The following is a 19,608-nucleotide window of genomic DNA, read 5'->3' on the forward strand; positions in this document are numbered from 1 at the left end:
AAGCAGGTAGCAATGAAAGTAGGAATCTTTCTTTTTAACCCTGTAAGGGGGTGGTGCACTGTACCCGAAGATACTGCCATATCGGGTCAATGCATAGGGCGACGGAAGCAAGCTTCGAAATCGGCCCCCGTTCTCAAAAATCCATTTAATATATGGTCCCCAGATAGGGGACGTATCAGATATTAAACTGATAAGAACAGATACTACACTTGATCTTAGCCAAAAGGCCGAGAAGCGATAACCGTGAAAGGGGCGGGCCCAACAAGGTCCCCTTCATGGGCACTATCACTGCTTGCTGTCAGGGAGGCTGCCAGACAATTTTCCATGCACACTCTGGGCTGGGGGGCAGTCAACCACCAGTACACACAGCAGAACCTAAACCCATACCATTATTGCTAAGCAGCAAGACAGGGGCCCATTGCACTCCCACGGGGCCTTTTTAAATGCAATCCATAACCCGGATTTGCCAGGAACCCTTCTTACTCCTCCTACTTGCATGTGACACTGGGCTTAGGATCTGCATAGGAAACACACACACAAGCACACACCTACCTTTGTTGCCTGCAGATGCCTCCTTGGCTGTCCCCAAACGGTATCAAACCAACACCCACGGGAAGCTGTAAGCATAGAGGACATGCCTGCACCCCATTGGACTTACCTGTGTGGGTTAAATCCGGGTTATTTGACAACCTATGGCGGTGATGGTTCTGCTCAGGCAGAGCAGTGCTGATGCTCCTCATAAAGCTGTCGCTGCTGTGAAGGTTCTAGGTGACATCACAAATCCCTATGGTTACATACACAACAAAGCTGGGTTGTTGTTGTTTACACTCTGCAAGGCCTGTGGAAGTGAGTGACATCATAGCACTGTAGTTCTGAGGGTTCTAGATGGATGCAACAATCTCCTGTTGCTTCTATGAAGGCCGTAATAGACGACATCACCAAACAGCTCCATAGTCACATACACAGCAAAGGAGAGATGTTGTTTACACCTAGTGATGTCAGTGGTATTGAGTGACATCACAGCACAGTGCTAAGGCTCCTGGGCCTGGACACAGCAGCGGCTGCAATATCTCAACGGAGAATACGTTTATATCTATGTGTGTGTGTGCGCGTATATATATATATATATATATATATATATATATATATATATATATATATATTTCTCCGCCGAAATCACTTTTAAACCCATTTCCACCTTTTTTTCCCTTCTCTTCCTCTTACTTTTTTTTCACGTTTTTTTACATTTTTCTCCTTTTCGCCTCTTTTCTGGGCGTATTATTCTTCTTTTTCTTCTTTTTTTTCGTCTAATGCATACCCCATCAGTGCAGCAATGCTTATTCAATACCGCCAGCAGATGGAGACACTGGGGGATAATTTTCTAAGGATTTATACTGATTTTTCCTGTCTGAATTTGTCGCACAGAAAGTTGCAGGCCAAATATGTGTGACATTTCTGCGACTTTAGCTTCTAGAGCATTTTTACAACATTATACATAGGTGCTGAATACATAAAAAGCGACTGTTCAGCGACAGACAAGTCGCATCGGCTGAAAGTAGGCCAGAATGTCAGTCCATGTTGGAGCAGGTTTAGATACAGTCTAAAGCATAGATCTCAAAGTCTGTGCACAGAATTTAGCAAGGGCCTCGCACCTTCTGATGCATCAGGTAGGTGCACAATAGCATAGCCTAACCCTCTGTACTTTGGTCTATATTGATGCGGGACATAGACAGCCAGCTGATGACCAATCCATTAGTGCAATGGATGGCTGGAAGCATTTGTCTTTGCCTTTGCAATACCACAGAAGCAATGCATGGTCAATGTACAGCAATGACACACCTGTGTGAACAGCCAGGAGACCCCCCCCCCCCCCATGTTATGTTACATAGTTACATAGTTAGTACGGTCGAAAAAAGACATATGTCCATCAAGTTCAACCAGGGAATTAAGGGGTAGGGGTGTGGCGCGATATTGGGGAAGGGATGAGATTTTATATTTCTTCATAAGCATTAATCTTATTTTGTCAATTAGGAACATTCAGCACCCACCCGCTATCAAGGCAGCTGCCTATCATGTCATGCCCTACCTGCACAGGTGTGCTGGCTACTCAAATGATCCAATTAAGGAGGCCATTTAGTCAGCAGCAGCAGAAGTCCTGTGCCTGGACGCTCCAACAGGGGCCAGACACAAGCAGAAGCAGAAGCAGCAGAAGCAGCAGCAGCACCACCTTTTGTTTTTTGGCTGCAGCAGCAGCAAGGCCCACAGGGCTGGCTAGCTGGCTAGCCAGCAAGCAGGTAGCAATGAAAGTAGGAATCTTTCTTTTTAACCCTGTAAGGGGGTGGTGCACTGTACCCGAAGATACTGCCATATCGGGTCAATGCATTGGGCGACGGAAGCAAGCTTCGAAATCGGCCCCCGTTCTCAAAAATCCATTTAATATATGGTCCCCAGATAGGGGACGTATCAGATATTAAACTGATAAGAACAGATACTACACTTGATCTTAGCCAAAAGGCCGAGAAGCGATAACCGTGAAAGGGGCGGGCCCAACAAGGTCCCCTTCATGGGCACTATCACTGCTTGCTGTCAGGGAGGCTGCCAGACAATTTTCCATGCACACTCTGGGCTGGGGGGCAGTCAACCACCAGTACACACAGCAGAACCTAAACCCATACCATTATTGCTAAGCAGCAAGACAGGGGCCCATTGCACTCCCACGGGGCCTTTTTAAATGCAATCCATAACCCGGATTTGCCAGGAACCCTTCTTACTCCTCCTACTTGCATGTGACACTGGGCTTAGGATCTGCATAGGAAACACACACACAAGCACACACCTACCTTTGTTGCCTGCAGATGCCTCCTTGGCTGTCCCCAAACGGTATCAAACCAACACCCACGGGAAGCTGTAAGCATAGAGGACATGCCTGCACCCCATTGGACTTACCTGTGTGGGTTAAATCCGGGTTATTTGACAACCTATGGCGGTGATGGTTCTGCTCAGGCAGAGCAGTGCTGATGCTCCTCATAAAGCTGTCGCTGCTGTGAAGGTTCTAGGTGACATCACAAATCCCTATGGTTACATACACAACAAAGCTGGGTTGTTGTTGTTTACACTCTGCAAGGCCTGTGGAAGTGAGTGACATCATAGCACTGTAGTTCTGAGGGTTCTAGATGGATGCAACAATCTCCTGTTGCTTCTATGAAGGCCGTAATAGACGACATCACCAAACAGCTCCATAGTCACATACACAGCAAAGGAGAGATGTTGTTTACACCTAGTGATGTCAGTGGTATTGAGTGACATCACAGCACAGTGCTAAGGCTCCTGGGCCTGGACACAGCAGCGGCTGCAATATCTCAACGGAGAATACGTTTATATCTATGTGTGTGTGTGCGCGTATATATATATATATATATATATATATATATATATATATATATATATTTCTCCGCCGAAATCACTTTTAAACCCATTTCCACCTTTTTTTCCCTTCTCTTCCTCTTACTTTTTTTTCACGTTTTTTTACGTTTTTCTCCTTTTCGCCTCTTTTCTGGGCGTATTATTCTTCTTTTTCTTCTTTTTTTTCGTCTAATGCATACCCCATCAGTGCAGCAATGCTTATTCAATACCGCCAGCAGATGGAGACACTGGGGGATAATTTTCTAAGGATTTATACTGATTTTTCCTGTCTGAATTTGTCGCACAGAAAGTTGCAGGCCAAATATGTGTGACATTTCTGCGACTTTAGCTTCTAGAGCATTTTTACAACATTATACATAGGTGCTGAATACATAAAAAGCGACTGTTCAGCAACAGACAAGTCGCATCGGCTGAAAGTAGGCCAGAATGTCAGTCCATGTTGGAGCAGGTTTAGATACAGTCTAAAGTATAGATCTCAAAGTCTGTGCACAGAATTTAGCAAGGGCCTCGCACCTTCTGATGCATCAGGTAGGTGCACAATAGCATAGCCTAACCCTCTGTACTTTGGTCTATATTGATGCGGGACATAGACAGCCAGCTGATGACCAATCCATTAGTGCAATGGATGGCTGGAAGCATTTGTCTTTGCCTTTGCAATACCACAGAAGCAATGCATGGTCAATGTACAGCAATGACACACCTGTGTGAACAGCCAGGAGACCCCCCCCCCCCCATGTTATGTTACATAGTTACATAGTTAGTACGGTCGAAAAAAGACATATGTCCATCAAGTTCAACCAGGGAATTAAGGGGTAGGGGTGTGGCGCGATATTGGGGAAGGGATGAGATTTTATATTTCTTCATAAGCATTAATCTTATTTTGTCAATTAGGAACATTCAGCACCCACCCGCTATCAAGGCAGCTGCCTATCATGTCATGCCCTACCTGCACAGGTGTGCTGGCTACTCAAATGATCCAATTAAGGAGGCCATTTAGTCAGCAGCAGCAGAAGTCCTGTGCCTGGACGCTCCAACAGGGGCCAGACACAAGCAGAAGCAGAAGCAGCAGAAGCAGCAGCAGCACCACCTTTTGTTTTTTGGCTGCAGCAGCAGCAAGGCCCACAGGGCTGGCTAGCTGGCTAGCCAGCAAGCAGGTAGCAATGAAAGTAGGAATCTTTCTTTTTAACCCTGTAAGGGGGTGGTGCACTGTACCCGAAGATACTGCCATATCGGGTCAATGCATAGGGCGACGGAAGCAAGCTTCGAAATCGGCCCCCGTTCTCAAAAATCCATTTAATATATGGTCCCCAGATAGGGGACGTATCAGATATTAAACTGATAAGAACAGATACTACACTTGATCTTAGCCAAAAGGCCGAGAAGCGATAACCGTGAAAGGGGCGGGCCCAACAAGGTCCCCTTCATGGGCACTATCACTGCTTGCTGTCAGGGAGGCTGCCAGACAATTTTCCATGCACACTCTGGGCTGGGGGGCAGTCAACCACCAGTACACACAGCAGAACCTAAACCCATACCATTATTGCTAAGCAGCAAGACAGGGGCCCATTGCACTCCCACGGGGCCTTTTTAAATGCAATCCATAACCCGGATTTGCCAGGAACCCTTCTTACTCCTCCTACTTGCATGTGACACTGGGCTTAGGATCTGCATAGGAAACACACACACAAGCACACACCTACCTTTGTTGCCTGCAGATGCCTCCTTGGCTGTCCCCAAACGGTATCAAACCAACACCCACGGGAAGCTGTAAGCATAGAGGACATGCCTGCACCCCATTGGACTTACCTGTGTGGGTTAAATCCGGGTTATTTGACAACCTATGGCGGTGATGGTTCTGCTCAGGCAGAGCAGTGCTGATGCTCCTCATAAAGCTGTCGCTGCTGTGAAGGTTCTAGGTGACATCACAAATCCCTATGGTTACATACACAACAAAGCTGGGTTGTTGTTGTTTACACTCTGCAAGGCCTGTGGAAGTGAGTGACATCATAGCACTGTAGTTCTGAGGGTTCTAGATGGATGCAACAATCTCCTGTTGCTTCTATGAAGGCCATAATAGACGACATCACCAAACAGCTCCATAGTCACATACACAGCAAAGGAGAGATGTTGTTTACACCTAGTGATGTCAGTGGTATTGAGTGACATCACAGCACAGTGCTAAGGCTCCTGGGCCTGGACACAGCAGCGGCTGCAATATCTCAACGGAGAATACGTTTATATCTATGTGTGTGTGTGCGCGTATATATATATATATATATATATATATATATATATATATATTTCTCCGCCGAAATCACTTTTAAACCCATTTCCACCTTTTTTTCCCTTCTCTTCCTCTTACTTTTTTTTCACGTTTTTTTACGTTTTTCTCCTTTTCGCCTCTTTTCTGGGCGTATTATTCTTCTTTTTCTTCTTTTTTTTCGTCTAATGCATACCCCATCAGTGCAGCAATGCTTATTCAATACCGCCAGCAGATGGAGACACTGGGGGATAATTTTCTAAGGATTTATACTGATTTTTCCTGTCTGAATTTGTCGCACAGAAAGTTGCAGGCCAAATATGTGTGACATTTCTGCGACTTTAGCTTCTAGAGCATTTTTACAACATTATACATAGGTGCTGAATACATAAAAAGCGACTGTTCAGCGACAGACAAGTCGCATCGGCTGAAAGTAGGCCAGAATGTCAGTCCATGTTGGAGCAGGTTTAGATACAGTCTAAAGCATAGATCTCAAAGTCTGTGCACAGAATTTAGCAAGGGCCTCGCACCTTCTGATGCATCAGGTAGGTGCACAATAGCATAGCCTAACCCTCTGTACTTTGGTCTATATTGATGCGGGACATAGACAGCCAGCTGATGACCAATCCATTAGTGCAATGGATGGCTGGAAGCATTTGTCTTTGCCTTTGCAATACCACAGAAGCAATGCATGGTCAATGTACAGCAATGACACACCTGTGTGAACAGCCAGGAGACCCCCCCCCCCCCCCCATGTTATGTTACATAGTTACATAGTTAGTACGGTCGAAAAAAGACATATGTCCATCAAGTTCAACCAGGGAATTAAGGGGTAGGGGTGTGGCGCGATATTGGGGAAGGGATGAGATTTTATATTTCTTCATAAGCATTAATCTTATTTTGTCAATTAGGAACATTCAGCACCCACCCGCTATCAAGGCAGCTGCCTATCATGTCATGCCCTACCTGCACAGGTGTGCTGGCTACTCAAATGATCCAATTAAGGAGGCCATTTAGTCAGCAGCAGCAGAAGTCCTGTGCCTGGACGCTCCAACAGGGGCCAGACACAAGCAGAAGCAGAAGCAGCAGAAGCAGCAGCAGCACCACCTTTTGTTTTTTGGCTGCAGCAGCAGCAAGGCCCACAGGGCTGGCTAGCTGGCTAGCCAGCAAGCAGGTAGCAATGAAAGTAGGAATCTTTCTTTTTAACCCTGTAAGGGGGTGGTGCACTGTACCCGAAGATACTGCCATATCGGGTCAATGCATAGGGCGACGGAAGCAAGCTTCGAAATCGGCCCCCGTTCTCAAAAATCCATTTAATATATGGTCCCCAGATAGGGGACGTATCAGATATTAAACTGATAAGAACAGATACTATACTTGATCTTAGCCAAAAGGCCGAGAAGCGATAACCGTGAAAGGGGCGGGCCCAACAAGGTCCCCTTCATGGGCACTATCACTGCTTGCTGTCAGGGAGGCTGCCAGACAATTTTCCATGCACACTCTGGGCTGGGGGGCAGTCAACCACCAGTACACACAGCAGAACCTAAACCCATACCATTATTGCTAAGCAGCAAGACAGGGGCCCATTGCACTCCCACGGGGCCTTTTTAAATGCAATCCATAACCCGGATTTGCCAGGAACCCTTCTTACTCCTCCTACTTGCATGTGACACTGGGCTTAGGATCTGCATAGGAAACACACACACAAGCACACACCTACCTTTGTTGCCTGCAGATGCCTCCTTGGCTGTCCCCAAACGGTATCAAACCAACACCCACGGGAAGCTGTAAGCATAGAGGACATGCCTGCCCCCTATTGGACTTACCTGTGTGGGTTAAATCCGGGTTATTTGACAACCTATGGCGGTGATGGTTCTGCTCAGGCAGAGCAGTGCTGATGCTCCTCATAAAGCTGTCGCTGCTGTGAAGGTTCTAGGTGACATCACAAATCCCTATGGTTACATACACAACAAAGCTGGGTTGTTGTTGTTTACACTCTGCAAGGCCTGTGGAAGTGAGTGACATCATAGCACTGTAGTTCTGAGGGTTCTAGATGGATGCAACAATCTCCTGTTGCTTCTATGAAGGCCGTAATAGACGACATCACCAAACAGCTCCATAGTCACATACACAGCAAAGGAGAGATGTTGTTTACACCTAGTGATGTCAGTGGTATTGAGTGACATCACAGCACAGTGCTAAGGCTCCTGGGCCTGGACACAGCAGCGGCTGCAATATCTCAACGGAGAATACGTTTATATCTATGTGTGTGTGTGCGCGTATATATATATATATATATATATATATATATATATATATATATATATATATATTTCTCCGCCGAAATCACTTTTAAACCCATTTCCACCTTTTTTTCCCTTCTCTTCCTCTTACTTTTTTTTCACGTTTTTTTACGTTTTTCTCCTTTTCGCCTCTTTTCTGGGCGTATTATTCTTCTTTTTCTTCTTTTTTTTCGTCTAATGCATACCCCATCAGTGCAGCAATGCTTATTCAATACCGCCAGCAGATGGAGACACTGGGGGATAATTTTCTAAGGATTTATACTGATTTTTCCTGTCTGAATTTGTCGCACAGAAAGTTGCAGGCCAAATATGTGTGACATTTCTGCGACTTTAGCTTCTAGAGCATTTTTACAACATTATACATAGGTGCTGAATACATAAAAAGCGACTGTTCAGCGACAGACAAGTCGCATCGGCTGAAAGTAGGCCAGAATGTCAGTCCATGTTGGAGCAGGTTTAGATACAGTCTAAAGCATAGATCTCAAAGTCTGTGCACAGAATTTAGCAAGGGGCACCTTCTGATGCATCAGGTAGGTGCACAATAGCATAGCCTAACCCTCTGTACTTTGGTCTATATTGATGCGGGACATAGACAGCCAGCTGATGACCAATCCATTAGTGCAATGGATGGCTGGAAGCATTTGTCTTTGCCTTTGCAATACCACAGAAGCAATGCATGGTCAATGTACAGCAATGACACACCTGTGTGAACAGCCAGGAGACCCCCCCCCCCCCCATGTTATGTTACATAGTTACATAGTTAGTACGGTCGAAAAAAGACATATGTCCATCAAGTTCAACCAGGGAATTAAGGGGTAGGGGTGTGGCGCGATATTGGGGAAGGGATGAGATTTTATATTTCTTCATAAGCATTAATCTTATTTTGTCAATTAGGAACATTCAGCACCCACCCGCTATCAAGGCAGCTGCCTATCATGTCATGCCCTACCTGCACAGGTGTGCTGGCTACTCAAATGATCCAATTAAGGAGGCCATTTAGTCAGCAGCAGCAGAAGTCCTGTGCCTGGACGCTCCAACAGGGGCCAGACACAAGCAGAAGCAGAAGCAGCAGAAGCAGCAGCAGCACCACCTTTTGTTTTTTGGCTGCAGCAGCAGCAAGGCCCACAGGGCTGGCTAGCTGGCTAGCCAGCAAGCAGGTAGCAATGAAAGTAGGAATCTTTCTTTTTAACCCTGTAAGGGGGTGGTGCACTGTACCCGAAGATACTGCCATATCGGGTCAATGCATAGGGCGACGGAAGCAAGCTTCGAAATCAGCCCCCGTTCTCAAAAATCCATTTAATATATGGTCCCCAGATAGGGGACGTATCAGATATTAAACTGATAAGAACAGATACTACACTTGATCTTAGCCAAAAGGCCGAGAAGCGATAACCGTGAAAGGGGCGGGCCCAACAAGGTCCCCTTCATGGGCACTATCACTGCTTGCTGTCAGGGAGGCTGCCAGACAATTTTCCATGCACACTCTGGGCTGGGGGGCAGTCAACCACCAGTACACACAGCAGAACCTAAACCCATACCATTATTGCTAAGCAGCAAGACAGGGGCCCATTGCACTCCCACGGGGCCTTTTTAAATGCAATCCATAACCCGGATTTGCCAGGAACCCTTCTTACTCCTCCTACTTGCATGTGACACTGGGCTTAGGATCTGCATAGGAAACACACACACAAGCACACACCTACCTTTGTTGCCTGCAGATGCCTCCTTGGCTGTCCCCAAACAGTATCAAACCAACACCCACGGGAAGCTGTAAGCATAGAGGACATGCCTGCACCCCATTGGACTTACCTGTGTGGGTTAAATCCGGGTTATTTGACAACCTATGGCGGTGATGGTTCTGCTCAGGCAGAGCAGTGCTGATGCTCCTCATAAAGCTGTCGCTGCTGTGAAGGTTCTAGGTGACATCACAAATCCCTATGGTTACATACACAACAAAGCTGGGTTGTTGTTGTTTACACTCTGCAAGGCCTGTGGAAGTGAGTGACATCATAGCACTGTAGTTCTGAGGGTTCTAGATGGATGCAACAATCTCCTGTTGCTTCTATGAAGGCCGTAATAGACGACATCACCAAACAGCTCCATAGTCACATACACAGCAAAGGAGAGATGTTGTTTACACCTAGTGATGTCAGTGGTATTGAGTGACATCACAGCACAGTGCTAAGGCTCCTGGGCCTGGACACAGCAGCGGCTGCAATATCTCAACGGAGAATACGTTTATATCTATGTGTGTGTGTGCGCGTGTATATATATATATATATATATATATATATATATATATATATATATATATTTCTCCGCCGAAATCACTTTTAAACCCATTTCCACCTTTTTTTCCCTTCTCTTCCTCTTACTTTTTTTTCACGTTTTTTTACGTTTTTCTCCTTTTCGCCTCTTTTCTGGGCGTATTATTCTTCTTTTTCTTCTTTTTTTTCGTCTAATGCATACCCCATCAGTGCAGCAATGCTTATTCAATACCGCCAGCAGATGGAGACACTGGGGGATAATTTTCTAAGGATTTATACTGATTTTTCCTGTCTGAATTTGTCGCACAGAAAGTTGCAGGCCAAATATGTGTGACATTTCTGCGACTTTAGCTTCTAGAGCATTTTTACAACATTATACATAGGTGCTGAATACATAAAAAGCGACTGTTCAGCGACAGACAAGTCGCATCGGCTGAAAGTAGGCCAGAATGTCAGTCCATGTTGGAGCAGGTTTAGATACAGTCTAAAGCATAGATCTCAAAGTCTGTGCACAGAATTTAGCAAGGGCCTCGCACCTTCTGATGCATCAGGTAGGTGCACAATAGCATAGCCTAACCCTCTGTACTTTGGTCTATATTGATGCGGGACATAGACAGCCAGCTGATGACCAATCCATTAGTGCAATGGATGGCTGGAAGCATTTGTCTTTGCCTTTGCAATACCACAGAAGCAATGCATGGTCAATGTACAGCAATGACACACCTGTGTGAACAGCCAGGAGACCCCCCCCCCCCCCCCATGTTATGTTACATAGTTACATAGTTAGTACGGTCGAAAAAAGACATATGTCCATCAAGTTCAACCAGGGAATTAAGGGGTAGGGGTGTGGCGCGATATTGGGGAAGGGATGAGATTTTATATTTCTTCATAAGCATTAATCTTATTTTGTCAATTAGGAACATTCAGCACCCACCCGCTATCAAGGCAGCTGCCTATCATGTCATGCCCTACCTGCACAGGTGTGCTGGCTACTCAAATGATCCAATTAAGGAGGCCATTTAGTCAGCAGCAGCAGAAGTCCTGTGCCTGGACGCTCCAACAGGGGCCAGACACAAGCAGAAGCAGAAGCAGCAGAAGCAGCAGCAGCACCACCTTTTGTTTTTTGGCTGCAGCAGCAGCAAGGCCCACAGGGCTGGCTAGCTGGCTAGCCAGCAAGCAGGTAGCAATGAAAGTAGGAATCTTTCTTTTTAACCCTGTAAGGGGGTGGTGCACTGTACCCGAAGATACTGCCATATCGGGTCAATGCATAGGGCGACGGAAGCAAGCTTCGAAATCGGCCCCCGTTCTCAAAAATCCATTTAATATATGGTCCCCAGATAGGGGACGTATCAGATATTAAACTGATAAGAACAGATACTACACTTGATCTTAGCCAAAAGGCCGAGAAGCGATAACCGTGAAAGGGGCGGGCCCAACAAGGTCCCTTCATGGGCACTATCACTGCTTGCTGTCAGGGAGGCTGCCAGACAATTTTCCATGCACACTCTGGGCTGGGGGGCAGTCAACCACCAGTACACACAGCAGAACCTAAACCCATACCATTATTGCTAAGCAGCAAGACAGGGGCCCATTGCACTCCCACGGGGCCTTTTTAAATGCAATCCATAACCCGGATTTGCCAGGAACCCTTCTTACTCCTCCTACTTGCATGTGACACTGGGCTTAGGATCTGCATAGGAAACACACACACAAGCACACACCTACCTTTGTTGCCTGCAGATGCCTCCTTGGCTGTCCCCAAACGGTATCAAACCAACACCCACGGGAAGCTGTAAGCATAGAGGACATGCCTGCACCCCATTGGACTTACCTGTGTGGGTTAAATCCGGGTTATTTGACAACCTATGGCGGTGATGGTTCTGCTCAGGCAGAGCAGTGCTGATGCTCCTCATAAAGCTGTCGCTGCTGTGAAGGTTCTAGGTGACATCACAAATCCCTATGGTTACATACACAACAAAGCTGGGTTGTTGTTGTTTACACTCTGCAAGGCCTGTGGAAGTGAGTGACATCATAGCACTGTAGTTCTGAGGGTTCTAGATGGATGCAACAATCTCCTGTTGCTTCTATGAAGGCCGTAATAGACGACATCACCAAACAGCTCCATAGTCACATACACAGCAAAGGAGAGATGTTGTTTACACCTAGTGATGTCAGTGGTATTGAGTGACATCACAGCACAGTGCTAAGGCTCCTGGGCCTGGACACAGCAGCGGCTGCAATATCTCAACGGAGAATACGTTTATATCTATGTGTGTGTGTGCGCGTATATATATATATATATATATATATATATATATATATATATATATATATTCTCCGCCGAAATCACTTTTAAACCCATTTCCACTTTTTTTTTCCCTTCTCTTCCTCTTACTTTTTTTTCACGTTTTTTTACGTTTTTCTCCTTTTCGCCTCTTTTCTGGGCGTATTATTCTTCTTTTTCTTCTTTTTTTTCGTCTAATGCATACCCCATCAGTGCAGCAATGCTTATTCAATACCGCCAGCAGATGGAGACACTGGGGGATAATTTTCTAAGGATTTATACTGATTTTTCCTGTCTGAATTTGTCGCACAGAAAGTTGCAGGCCAAATATGTGTGACATTTCTGCGACTTTAGCTTCTAGAGCATTTTTACAACATTATACATAGGTGCTGAATACATAAAAAGCGACTGTTCAGCGACAGACAAGTCGCATCGGCTGAAAGTAGGCCAGAATGTCAGTCCATGTTGGAGCAGGTTTAGATACAGTCTAAAGCATAGATCTCAAAGTCTGTGCACAGAATTTAGCAAGGGCCTCGCACCTTCTGATGCATCAGGTAGGTGCACAATAGCATAGCCTAACCCTCTGTACTTTGGTCTATATTGATGCGGGACATAGACAGCCAGCTGATGACCAATCCATTAGTGCAATGGATGGCTGGAAGCATTTGTCTTTGCCTTTGCAATACCACAGAAGCAATGCATGGTCAATGTACAGCAATGACACACCTGTGTGAACAGCCAGGAGACCCCCCCCCCCCATGTTATGTTACATAGTTACATAGTTAGTACGGTCGAAAAAAGACATATGTCCATCAAGTTCAACCAGGGAATTAAGGGGTAGGGGTGTGGCGCGATATTGGGGAAGGGATGAGATTTTATATTTCTTCATAAGCATTAATCTTATTTTGTCAATTAGGAACATTCAGCACCCACCCGCTATCAAGGCAGCTGCCTATCATGTCATGCCCTACCTGCACAGGTGTGCTGGCTACTCAAATGATCCAATTAAGGAGGCCATTTAGTCAGCAGCAGCAGAAGTCCTGTGCCTGGACGCTCCAACAGGGGCCAGACACAAGCAGAAGCAGAAGCAGCAGAAGCAGCAGCAGCACCACCTTTTGTTTTTTGGCTGCAGCAGCAGCAAGGCCCACAGGGCTGGCTAGCTGGCTAGCCAGCAAGCAGGTAGCAATGAAAGTAGGAATCTTTCTTTTTAACCCTGTAAGGGGGTGGTGCACTGTACCCGAAGATACTGCCATATCGGGTCAATGCATAGGGCGACGGAAGCAAGCTTCGAAATCAGCCCCCGTTCTCAAAAATCCATTTAATATATGGTCCCCAGATAGGGGACGTATCAGATATTAAACTGATAAGAACAGATACTACACTTGATCTTAGCCAAAAGGCCGAGAAGCGATAACCGTGAAAGGGGCGGGCCCAACAAGGTCCCCTTCATGGGCACTATCACTGCTTGCTGTCAGGGAGGCTGCCAGACAATTTTCCATGCACACTCTGGGCTGGGGGGCAGTCAACCACCAGTACACACAGCAGAACCTAAACCCATACCATTATTGCTAAGCAGCAAGACAGGGGCCCATTGCACTCCCACGGGGCCTTTTTAAATGCAATCCATAACCCGGATTTGCCAGGAACCCTTCTTACTCCTCCTACTTGCATGTGACACTGGGCTTAGGATCTGCATAGGAAACACACACACAAGCACACACCTACCTTTGTTGCCTGCAGATGCCTCCTTGGCTGTCCCCAAACGGTATCAAACCAACACCCACGGGAAGCTGTAAGCATAGAGGACATGCCTGCACCCCATTGGACTTACCTGTGTGGGTTAAATCCGGGTTATTTGACAACCTATGGCGGTGATGGTTCTGCTCAGGCAGAGCAGTGCTGATGCTCCTCATAAAGCTGTCGCTGCTGTGAAGGTTCTAGGTGACATCACAAATCCCTATGGTTACATACACAACAAAGCTGGGTTGTTGTTGTTTACACTCTGCAAGGCCTGTGGAAGTGAGTGACATCATAGCACTGTAGTTCTGAGGGTTCTAGATGGATGCAACAATCTCCTGTTGCTTCTATGAAGGCCATAATAGACGACATCACCAAACAGCTCCATAGTCACATACACAGCAAAGGAGAGATGTTGTTTACACCTAGTGATGTCAGTGGTATTGAGTGACATCACAGCACAGTGCTAAGGCTCCTGGGCCTGGACACAGCAGCGGCTGCAATATCTCAACGGAGAATACGTTTATATCTATGTGTGTGTGTGCGCGTATATATATATATATATATATATATATATATATATATATATATTTCTCCGCCGAAATCACTTTTAAACCCATTTCCACCTTTTTTTCCCTTCTCTTCCTCTTACTTTTTTTTCACGTTTTTTTTACGTTTTTCTCCTTTTCGCCTCTTTTCTGGGCGTATTATTCTTCTTTTTCTTCTTTTTTTTCGTCTAATGCATACCCCATCAGTGCAGCAATGCTTATTCAATACCGCCAGCAGATGGAGACACTGGGGGATAATTTTCTAAGGATTTATACTGATTTTTCCTGTCTGAATTTGTCGCACAGAAAGTTGCAGGCCAAATATGTGTGACATTTCTGCGACTTTAGCTTCTAGAGCATTTTTACAACATTATACATAGGTGCTGAATACATAAAAAGCGACTGTTCAGCGACAGACAAGTCGCATCGGCTGAAAGTAGGCCAGAATGTCAGTCCATGTTGGAGCAGGTTTAGATACAGTCTAAAGCATAGATCTCAAAGTCTGTGCACAGAATTTAGCAAGGGCCTCGCACCTTCTGATGCATCAGGTAGGTGCACAATAGCATAGCCTAACCCTCTGTACTTTGGTCTATATTGATGCGGGACATAGACAGCCAGCTGATGACCAATCCATTAGTGCAATGGATGGCTGGAAGCATTTGTCTTTGCCTTTGCAATACCACAGAAGCAATGCATGGTCAATGTACAGCAATGACACACCTGTGTGAACAGCCAGGAGACCCCCCCCCCCATGTTATGTTACATAGTTACATAGTTAGTACGGTCGAAAAAAGACATATGTCCATCAAGTTCAACCAGGGAATTAAGGGGTAGGGGTGTGGCGCGATATTGGGGAAGGGATGAGATTTTATATTTCTTCATAAGCATTAATCTTATTTTGTCAATTAGGAACATTCAGCACCCACCCGCTATCAAGGCAGCTGCCTATCATGTCATGCCCTACCTGCACAGGTGTGCTGGCTACTCAAATGATCCAATTAAGGAGGCCATTTAGTCAGCAGCAGCAGAAGTCCTGTGCCTGGACGCTCCAACAGGGGCCAGACACAAGCAGAAGCAGAAGCAGCAGAAGCAGCAGCAGCAGCACCACCTTTTGTTTTTTGGCTGCAGCAGCAGCAAGGCCCACAGGGCTGGCTAGCTGGCTAGCCAGCAAGCAGGTAGCAATGAAAGTAGGAATCTTTCTTTTTAACCCTGTAAGGGGGTGGTGCACTGTACCCGAAGATACTGCCATATCGGGTCAATGCATAGGGCGACGGAAGCAAGCTTCGAAATCGGCCCCCGTTCTCAAAAATCCATTTAATATATGGTCCCCAGATAGGGGACGTATCAGATATTAAACTGATAAGAACAGATACTACACTTGATCTTAGCCAAAAGGCCGAGAAGCGATAACCGTGAAAGGGGCGGGCCCAACAAGGTCCCCTTCATGGGCACTATCACTGCTTGCTGTCAGGGAGGCTGCCAGACAATTTTCCATGCACACTCTGGGCTGGGGGGCAGTCAACCACCAGTACACACAGCAGAACCTAAACCCATACCATTATTGCTAAGCAGCAAGACAGGGGCCCATTGCACTCCCACGGGGCCTTTTTAAATGCAATCCATAACCCGGATTTGCCAGGAACCCTTCTTACTCCTCCTACTTGCATGTGACACTGGGCTTAGGATCTGCATAGGAAACACACACACAAGCACACACCTACCTTTGTTGCCTGCAGATGCCTCCTTGGCTGTCCCCAAACGGTATCAAACCAACACCCACGGGAAGCTGTAAGCATAGAGGACATGCCTGCACCCCATTGGACTTACCTGTGTGGGTTAAATCCGGGTTATTTGACAACCTATGGCGGTGATGGTTCTGCTCAGGCAGAGCAGTGCTGATGCTCCTCATAAAGCTGTCGCTGCTGTGAAGGTTCTAGGTGACATCACAAATCCCTATGGTTACATACACAACAAAGCTGGGTTGTTGTTGTTTACACTCTGCAAGGCCTGTGGAAGTGAGTGACATCATAGCACTGTAGTTCTGAGGGTTCTAGATGGATGCAACAATCTCCTGTTGCTTCTATGAAGGCCGTAATAGACGACATCACCAAACAGCTCCATAGTCACATACACAGCAAAGAGGAGAGATGTTGTTTACACCTAGTGATGTCAGTGGTATTGAGTGACATCACAGCACAGTGCTAAGGCTCCTGGGCCTGGACACAGCAGCGGCTGCAATATCTCAACGGAGAATACGTTTATATCTATGTGTGTGTGTGCGCGTATATATATATATATATATATATATATATATATATATATTTCTCCGCCGAAATCACTTTTAAACCCATTTCCACCTTTTTTTCCCTTCTCTTCCTCTTACTTTTTTTTCACGTTTTTTTACGTTTTTCTCCTTTTCGCCTCTTTTCTGGGCGTATTATTCTTCTTTTTCTTCTTTTTTTTCGTCTAATGCATACCCCATCAGTGCAGCAATGCTTATTCAATACCGCCAGCAGATGGAGACACTGGGGGATAATTTTCTAAGGATTTATACTGATTTTTCCTGTCTGAATTTGTCGCACAGAAAGTTGCAGGCCAAATATGTGTGACATTTCTGCGACTTTAGCTTCTAGAGCATTTTTACAACATTATACATAGGTGCTGAATACATAAAAAGCGACTGTTCAGCGACAGACAAGTCGCATCGGCTGAAAGTAGGCCAGAATGTCAGTCCATGTTGGAGCAGGTTTAGATACAGTCTAAAGCATAGATCTCAAAGTCTGTGCACAGAATTTAGCAAGGGCCTCGCACCTTCTGATGCATCAGGTAGGTGCACAATAGCATAGCCTAACCCTCTGTACTTTGGTCTATATTGATGCGGGACATAGACAGCCAGCTGATGACCAATCCATTAGTGCAATGGATGGCTGGAAGCATTTGTCTTTGCCTTTGCAATACCACAGAAGCAATGCATGGTCAATGTACAGCAATGACACACCTGTGTGAACAGCCAGGAGACCCCCCCCCCCCCCCCCGATGTTATGTTACATAGTTACATACTTAGTACGGTCGAAAAAAGACATATGTCCATCAAGTTCAACCAGGGAATTAAGGGGTAGGGGTGTGGCGCGATATTGGGGAAGGGATGAGATTTTATATTTCTTCATAAGCATTAATCTTATTTTGTCAATTAGGAACATTCAGCACCCACCCGCTATCAAGGCAGCTGCCTATCATGTCATGCCCTACCTGCACAGGTGTGCTGGCTACTCAAATGTTCCAATTAAGGAGGCCATTTAGTCAGCAGCAGCAGAAGTCCTGTGCCTGGACGCTCCAACAGGGGCCAGACACAAGCAGAAGCAGAAGCAGCAGAAGCAGCAGCAGCACCACCTTTTGTTTTTTGGCTGCAGCAGCAGCAAGGCCCACAGGGCTGGCTAGCTGGCTAGCCAGCAAGCAGGTAGCAATGAAAGTAGGAATCTTTCTTTTTAACCCTGTAAGGGGGTGGTGCACTGTACCCGAAGATACTGCCATATCGGGTCAATGCATAGGGCGACGGAAGCAAGCTTCGAAATCGGCCCCCGTTCTCAAAAATCCATTTAATATATGGTCCCCAGATAGGGGACGTATCAGATATTAAACTGATAAGAACAGATACTACACTTGATCTTAGCCAAAAGGCCGAGAAGCGATAACCGTGAAAGGGGCGGGCCCAACAAGGTCCCCTTCATGGGCACTATCACTGCTTGCTGTCAGGGAGGCTGCCAGACAATTTTCCATGCACACTCTGGGCTGGGGGGCAGTCAACCACCAGTACACACAGCAGAACCTAAACCCATACCATTATTGCTAAGCAGCAAGACAGGGGCCCATTGCACTCCCACGGGGCCTTTTTAAATGCAATCCATAACCCGGATTTGCCAGGAACCCTTCTTACTCCTCCTACTTGCATGTGACACTGGGCTTAGGATCTGCATAGGAAACACACACACAAGCACACACCTACCTTTGTTGCCTGCAGATGCCTCCTTGGCTGTCCCCAAACGGTATCAAACCAACACCCACGGGAAGCTGTAAGCATAGAGGACATGCCTGCACCCCATTGGACTTACCTGTGTGGGTTAAATCCGGGTTATTTGACAACCTATGGCGGTGATGGTTCTGCTCAGGCAGAGCAGTGCTGATGCTCCTCATAAAGCTGTCGCTGCTGTGAAGGTTCTAGGTGACATCACAAATCCCTATGGTTACATACACAACAAAGCTGGGTTGTTGTTGTTTACACTCTGCAAGGCCTGTGGAAGTGAGTGACATCATAGCACTGTAGTTCTGAGGGTTCTAGATGGATGCAACAATCTCCTGTTGCTTCTATGAAGGCCGTAATAGACGACATCACCAAACAGCTCCATAGTCACATACACAGCAAAGGAGAGATGTTGTTTACACCTAGTGATGTCAGTGGTATTGAGTGACATCACAGCACAGTGCTAAGGCTCCTGGGCCTGGACACAGCAGCGGCTGCAATATCTCAACGGAGAATACGTTTATATCTATGTGTGTGTGTGCGCGTATATATATATATATATATATATATATATATATATATATATATATATTTCTCCGCCAAAATCACTTTTAAACCCATTTCCACCTTTTTTTCCCTTCTCTTCCTCTTACTTTTTTTTCACGTTTTTTTACGTTTTTCTCCTTTTCGCCTCTTTTCTGGGCGTATTATTCTTCTTTTTCTTCTTTTTTTTCGTCTAATGCATACCCCATCAGTGCAGCAATGCTT

General features: G+C 46.0%; 9 non-coding genes across 9 annotated transcripts; all 9 read right to left on the bottom strand.

The window, feature by feature from the left end:
- Nucleotides 1-48: 48 nt before the first annotated feature.
- LOC130321780 (U2 spliceosomal RNA) lies at nucleotides 49-239 on the bottom strand. The gene has a single exon (XR_008867446.1). It is a non-coding gene; the product is annotated as a U2 spliceosomal RNA (small nuclear RNA).
- Nucleotides 240-2,336: 2,097 nt separating this feature from the next.
- On the bottom strand, nucleotides 2,337-2,527 carry LOC130321712 (U2 spliceosomal RNA). The gene has a single exon (XR_008867396.1). It is a non-coding gene; the product is annotated as a U2 spliceosomal RNA (small nuclear RNA).
- Nucleotides 2,528-4,619: 2,092 nt separating this feature from the next.
- On the bottom strand, nucleotides 4,620-4,810 carry LOC130321781 (U2 spliceosomal RNA). Its single transcript, XR_008867447.1, has one exon. It is a non-coding gene; the product is annotated as a U2 spliceosomal RNA (small nuclear RNA).
- Nucleotides 4,811-6,899: 2,089 nt separating this feature from the next.
- On the bottom strand, nucleotides 6,900-7,090 carry LOC130321714 (U2 spliceosomal RNA). The gene has a single exon (XR_008867397.1). It is a non-coding gene; the product is annotated as a U2 spliceosomal RNA (small nuclear RNA).
- Nucleotides 7,091-9,185: 2,095 nt separating this feature from the next.
- On the bottom strand, nucleotides 9,186-9,376 carry LOC130321718 (U2 spliceosomal RNA). Its single transcript, XR_008867401.1, has one exon. It is a non-coding gene; the product is annotated as a U2 spliceosomal RNA (small nuclear RNA).
- A 2,099-nt stretch (nucleotides 9,377-11,475) lies between these two features.
- Nucleotides 11,476-11,666, bottom strand: LOC130321782 (U2 spliceosomal RNA). The gene has a single exon (XR_008867448.1). It is a non-coding gene; the product is annotated as a U2 spliceosomal RNA (small nuclear RNA).
- A 2,092-nt stretch (nucleotides 11,667-13,758) lies between these two features.
- LOC130321753 (U2 spliceosomal RNA) lies at nucleotides 13,759-13,949 on the bottom strand. Its single transcript, XR_008867422.1, has one exon. It is a non-coding gene; the product is annotated as a U2 spliceosomal RNA (small nuclear RNA).
- A 2,090-nt stretch (nucleotides 13,950-16,039) lies between these two features.
- Nucleotides 16,040-16,230, bottom strand: LOC130321783 (U2 spliceosomal RNA). The gene has a single exon (XR_008867449.1). It is a non-coding gene; the product is annotated as a U2 spliceosomal RNA (small nuclear RNA).
- Nucleotides 16,231-18,321: 2,091 nt separating this feature from the next.
- On the bottom strand, nucleotides 18,322-18,512 carry LOC130321597 (U2 spliceosomal RNA). The gene has a single exon (XR_008867291.1). It is a non-coding gene; the product is annotated as a U2 spliceosomal RNA (small nuclear RNA).
- Between the last annotated feature and the right edge of the window lie 1,096 nt (nucleotides 18,513-19,608).

The sequence above is a fragment of the Hyla sarda genome, unplaced genomic scaffold (genome assembly GCF_029499605.1).
Source record: "Hyla sarda isolate aHylSar1 unplaced genomic scaffold, aHylSar1.hap1 scaffold_228, whole genome shotgun sequence".
Classification (NCBI taxonomy): Eukaryota; Metazoa; Chordata; class Amphibia; order Anura; family Hylidae; genus Hyla; species Hyla sarda.